At 46.3% G+C, this 5,765-nt stretch overlaps 1 long non-coding RNA gene across 1 annotated transcript; it reads right to left on the minus strand.

Annotated features, from left to right (window-relative positions):
- Positions 1–1,200: 1,200 nt before the first annotated feature.
- On the minus strand, positions 1,201–3,660 carry LOC135881309 (uncharacterized). Its single transcript, XR_010561540.1, has 2 exons — positions 3,135–3,660; positions 1,201–2,137 (listed from the first exon to the last, which is right to left on the minus strand). It is a non-coding gene; the product is annotated as an uncharacterized LOC135881309 (long non-coding RNA).
- Positions 3,661–5,765: the final 2,105 nt, after the last annotated feature.

Below are 5,765 nucleotides of genomic sequence, written 5' to 3' on the forward strand. Positions count from 1 at the left end.
GACAATGCCCAAATTGGCATATCGGCAAAGAATTTTATTACTTATATAGCGACCAGTTCAAAACACTATCAACTTTCAAGTGAATAAGGGTTTGATTTCAATTTAATAATGTCTAAAAGGGTACTATGAGCAAACAGTTCAGATGACAATAAGGAAAATATACATCAGTTGTATTGCATTATCCCCAGCGGTATGTGGGCAAATTCTTAAATCAACAACTGAAAACTAAAATTGCTAAAAATTTCAATAGCAGGAGGAAAAGCTGAAGGAAAAATAGAGAACTGAGAAAAATAAAAAGAGGGTTCTAAATTTGTCATTATGTTTTGATAAAAAATGGCTGGTACAGAAAAATTTTGATTTTGAGTATCTGCTCCTCTTTTCATCATAATAAATAAGCCTGTGAGTTTGAAAAACTCGTAATATATCTTCTAATAATGTTCAATTAACTAACAGTGTAAGATTAATTGGGTAACAAATTTGATAGTGCTGAAGCTAAGCCCAGCTGAATCCTGAAATTAATGATTTTGAGTTTTGAATCCAATTAATAACATTATTTTCAAGAAAGGATCAAGTTTGAGGAGCATAAGGTTGTCTGCCTTAAATAGCCTATTGAGATGGTACAAGCTAAAGAGAAATTTTAGGGATATTCTGAGTTTTTATTAAGGTAAAGTGAAATAAACATTCAAAAAGGGCCACATTTTGAATATCAAATGGAAGGGGAAAGACAAAAGAAATAGGAAAAACTGATGTGAAATTTCTAAGTATTAAAAGGTGGTTTCAAGGTATCTTCATAGATTCAAAATTGATTTAAACTAATCAGGGTTTTTTGGACACTATCTTGAAATTGTCATTGCAACTAAAACCTCATTGAATCCTGAAATCAGTCATTTTGAGTTGTTTAACTTAATGAATGTATTGGTTAAGAAAGGCCTATGTTGGCCGGTGTGGAGGTCTGAGCTATCTAGGTATCACTTGAATGTGAAATTCAGAATTTGTGGAATTTTTAATAAGTCTAAAAAGGACAAAACTGAATATAAGAGAAAAGACTGAATAGAAAGAGAATATAAAACACTGCTATAATATTTCCAAGGACAAAAAAAGTTGCAAGATGTCATAATGTTGATAAAACAAAAACAGATATCAGATGAATGTGGAATAACTCAGATTGTGTGGTATTTTGTGATCTGGTTTAGACTAAATGATAATGGGTGTTTTTAATCATTTACTTAAGGAATTGGCAGTCAGTGTATACAGTAAAATGTTAATACTGATGGGAGATTTTAACAGCTTTCAATATAATATACACAGGAGTTAATGAAAAAAAGGTTTTCTGAGCAACTTTAAATGTGGATTTAATCAGAATTTATTAGAAAGTTCTACCTTTTATGTTGTCTTTTGTGGATTATATCAGATATTCAAAGTAACATTAGAGAAACTAAATCTGGTCTCATATTGCATTGAAGAGGAGAGTTCTACATACTGAAAATGCAGACAGTATTTCTAAGCAGGTTAGTCTGCCATGAAGTCTATCTTTTCAAAATAATTGTAACGTCTTAAAATCTATTTCACGTGTTAGAAATAACTCTTCAATAACTAAATCCCATTCTAAAGCCAAAATGGAGTCACCATAGGCCTGCTTCAAATGTTCTTTCTCCATCCTACGAGTAGCCTGGCAAACTGCCATCAGTAGGAGGGAACAAAACCTCTGAAGTTTAAGCAAAATTGTGTCCCTGGCCCATACCTCCATGGTCAAAAGTTCCGTTAGAAGGAAAAATTAATCCATAGCCAAGAGCAGCATATTCATCTACAACATCCAGTATCGGGTAGTAGAGTTTTGGTAGATGAGCTGATTCGATCTCTCAGGCTAGGGACTCCGATTATTTAAGGTTTTTCTTTTCCTGGGAGAACAGGCTGTTGTCTCAGGTTTTGCTTTTCTCCTTTACTATATTAGTGCACAAAAAAAAGCAAAAGATGCTGGTGGTTGGCACTCCTGGTTTCCAGGACGGGGTTCAAATCCCTGCGGTGTCTTTGCTTTAATACGGTAGCTCCTTTCACCAACATTCAGGGCCTTGATGGGCTGTTTCTGATAGGAGGGGAAATTGATGAGAAGAACATCCACATGGTCCTGTATCACTGACTGCAATAGGAATAAACAAGAATTTTCTTTGCTCACAATTTCCAAGCCTGTTTCTCCAGTCAGTCCTGTGCCCCAAGGAGCCAGGGCCGGCTCCAGGCACCAGCTGAACAAGCAGGTGCTTGGGGCGGCCAAGGGAGAGGGGCGGCACCTGAGGCAATTCGGGGGCAGCAGGTCCCTCACTCCCTCTAGGAGTAAAGGACCTGCTGCTGAACTGCCGCCGCCGATCGCGGCTTTTTTTTTTTTTTTTTTTCCTAATTGCCGCTGCCGATCGCGATCACGGCTTTTTTATTTATTTATTTATTTTTTTTTTTTTTTGCTTGGGGCGGCAGAAATGCAGGAGCCGGCCCTGCAAGGAGCTCTGTCCCACTTCTCCCTCCCAGGGCCACACTCACCCATGCTTCTCTCCCTGTCTACTGTCTTTTCCTTTCGTTGCAGCTGTGTGTGTCCGAGCAAAAAAGCAATCAATGGCTCCATCCCAATTGTTAGCACCAACTTAGTACTGGGAAAAAGTGCCTCCTTGCAGTATTGTGAACCCCACGTGTTTAAAAATCATGAGTCAGGCTCCAACACTCATGAGCTTAGCTTTAAAATCATGAGATGTTTAATAATAATAAAGTTTTTACCTTCTGGTGTTTTGAACGTTTAGGGTTCATGGTTCCAAGCTTTTTTCTGCAATGACAAGGGCTCCACTTCTCACTCATCCATTTAATTAACTTAATTCTACACATTATGGCATCATCACTCTCAGTGCCTGAGCTGTGGAGCCTGGCAGCCGTGGTTTGGATTTGCTCTGAGCTCTGCTGCAGAAGCGGATTTACCATGAAACCAGGGCCGGCTCTGGCTTTTTTTTTTTTTCATAATTTTTAAGCCAATCTTATGATTTCTTGCAGGTTTGACTCATGCCTTTTTAGCACTTAGAGCTGGCAATAATACTTGTGCTAAGTAGGCCTGTTAGTCTTCCATTTTCTTCTGAAGACTCTGATTTTGGACACCTTACCCAGATGCTGAGAGGTTACTGAAATCTCCCAGTTCTCCTTCAAGAGATGTCCCTGTGGGGTGCTCCACTCCAGGTCAAGGTGAGGTGGGGTGGGGTGCAGAGGAATGCAAAACAGCCAGAGGACAAGGTGGCTTCTAGCTCCAATAATATAAGAAACATAAGAACGGCCATACTGGGTCAAACCAAAGATCAATCTAGCCCAGTATCCTGTCTTCTGATAGTGGCCAGTGCCACGTGCCCCAGAGCGAATGAACAGAACAGGTAATCATCAAGTCAGGGCCGTCCCTAGCCATTTGGGTGCCCTACGCAGGCTGTGTGGGGCCCCAGGCCTCCCCCACACACACACAAGGTCTGGGAGGCAGGAGCTGTGTGGGGCCACTTTTGGGGGCCCCACAGGCCCAGAATGGCCCGGGGGATTAGCGGGGGGCTGGGAGCAGACCACTCCACTTCCCTAGCCCCAGCCCCAGCCGTGTCGCTCGGGGGAGGGGGGTTGGGGGAAGGGATCCCACACACACACACACTCATTGGCAGCGGCGGCGGCAAGCGGAGCAACCCGGCCCCAGCCTGCTCTACTCTGCCAGCTCCTAGCCGTGACGCTCCGCTTCCCACAGCCGGTGAGAGCTGGGGGCGGTCCTTTCCCCAACCTGAGCGACATGGCTGGGGCAAGCGAAGCGGAGTAGACTGGGGCCACGTCTCTCCGCTTCCCGCCGCTGGTGAGTGTGGGGGGCGATCCTTTCCCCGCACTCACCGGTGGTGGGAGGCGGAGCGCTGCAGCTGGGAGCTGGCGGAGTAGAGCGGACTGGGACCGGGTTGCTCCGTTTCCCGCTGCTGCCGGTGACTGCGGAGTCGCTGGGGAAAGAGGTGGAATGGGGGCGGAGCAGGGGGAAGGGTAAGAGGCGGGGCGGAGGGAGTTGTCCGGGGCCCCACACTCCCCTAGGAAAGGCCCTGCCCCTTGCAGGGGGGGCTGGCCAAGGGATAGGGCTGGTGCTGCTGCGTATGCAGCACGCAGCTGCCTAGGGCACCATGAAATTTGGGGCAATTTTGTGCCCCAAATTTCATGGTGCCCTACGCACCTGCGTATGCCTAAGGACGGCCCTGCATCAAGTAATCATCCCCTGTTGCCCATTCTCAGCTTCTGGCACATGCTTAGGAATATGAGCAGTGAGCAACCATGCAAGGGACTCCTGGGCCACCTAATCTGCCACCCATAGCTAAAGAGCTCCATGACACTAGCCACGAGACTAGCCTTCAATGCACCTCTATGCACAGAGGAGGGGAGTGTACAGCAGGGGTTCCAGGAGAAAGCTGCTCACCTGTGGTGGCCACAGAAGACTTAACTGCGGAGACCAGATTCCAGGTCCTGGAGACCTGAGAGGCCAGGGTATTTGGGAGAGGGCGGGGGGGGGGGGGGTGCCTCTCAAGGTGTTGTGCTGGAACCCACTAGTTGCTCTTCCTCAAAGGGAGAGACTGGCCTCCAGTCAGACAGCTTCAGTTGACAAGTGGTGGAGAGGGAGCAGAGGAAGAGAGAGAGGCAGACCCACATCTTATTGGATGATAGCAGTCCCTAACAGAGGTCTGCCCTCACATCAGGTCTTCTGGGTCCTGGGCCATGAGGGTCACATATGATGTCACAGAATAATCACAATTTGGCAGCTCTGCTCATAAGAGACTCAGGGCTGGGATAGCAGGGGGCTCTGGGATGGGATTGATGATCATCAGCAGAGCTGGGAGGAGGAGCCTAGGACGGGAGTAACAGCATTCTGAGTTGGGACTGAAGGGCACCATCAGAGCTGTAGAGGACAGCAGCACTGCAATAACAGGGGGCTGCAGGTCAGGACTGACTGAGAGGTACTATCACAGCTGTAGGGGGAAGCCAAGGACAGATAGCAGGGGAGCTGTGGGTCAGGATGGAGACAGAACTGTGTGTGGGGGGAACCCAGGGCTGGAATAGCAGTGGAAGTTGTGGGTTAGGACAGGGGCATCACAGGGCTGTATGTTGGGAGCCCAACTGTGAGTGGGAGAGGCTGTGGGTCATCAGCAGGGCTGTATATGGGAAGTCCCTCCCCCTGTTTGAAGGCTGTTACCTTTAGCACCAGAGCACAGAACTCTACTGCTTGAACTTACTTTTTATCCTTTAAGTTAGAGGGTTAATGCAAGGGGATTACAACAAGGTGCAGCTGCCACTGCTGTTCTCAGGAGTCAATGAGCTGCTAATCTTTCCCAGGTGCCTTTAAGCAGCTTGTTATGCAAAGTTATAAAGTCCAGGAGATGCAGAGGTTAGGTTAAGAAAACAGGCAGCTTCCTTTGCAGACAGTGGAATAAACACACCCCGGGGATAAAAACTTCTGCTCACCAATGGCAGGTGTTGGGGTTTTGTTTAGAGGAGAAAGCAACAAGTAAATGGCCTGAAAATTGCACTCTGCCATTGAAGAAAGCTCTCAAAGGTTACTTGAGCCTCCACACCAATATGCCACACAAAGATGGACTACAAGTTATCAGGAACAGTATCCCCGATAATGTCACAGCTAACCTGGTGGCTGAATTTTGTGACTTTGTCCTCACCCACAACTATTTCACATTTGGGGACAATATATACCTTCAAGTCAGCGGCACTGCTATGGGTACCCGCAT

Source organism: Emys orbicularis, chromosome 7 (genome assembly GCF_028017835.1).
Source record: "Emys orbicularis isolate rEmyOrb1 chromosome 7, rEmyOrb1.hap1, whole genome shotgun sequence".
Classification (NCBI taxonomy): domain Eukaryota; kingdom Metazoa; phylum Chordata; order Testudines; family Emydidae; genus Emys; species Emys orbicularis.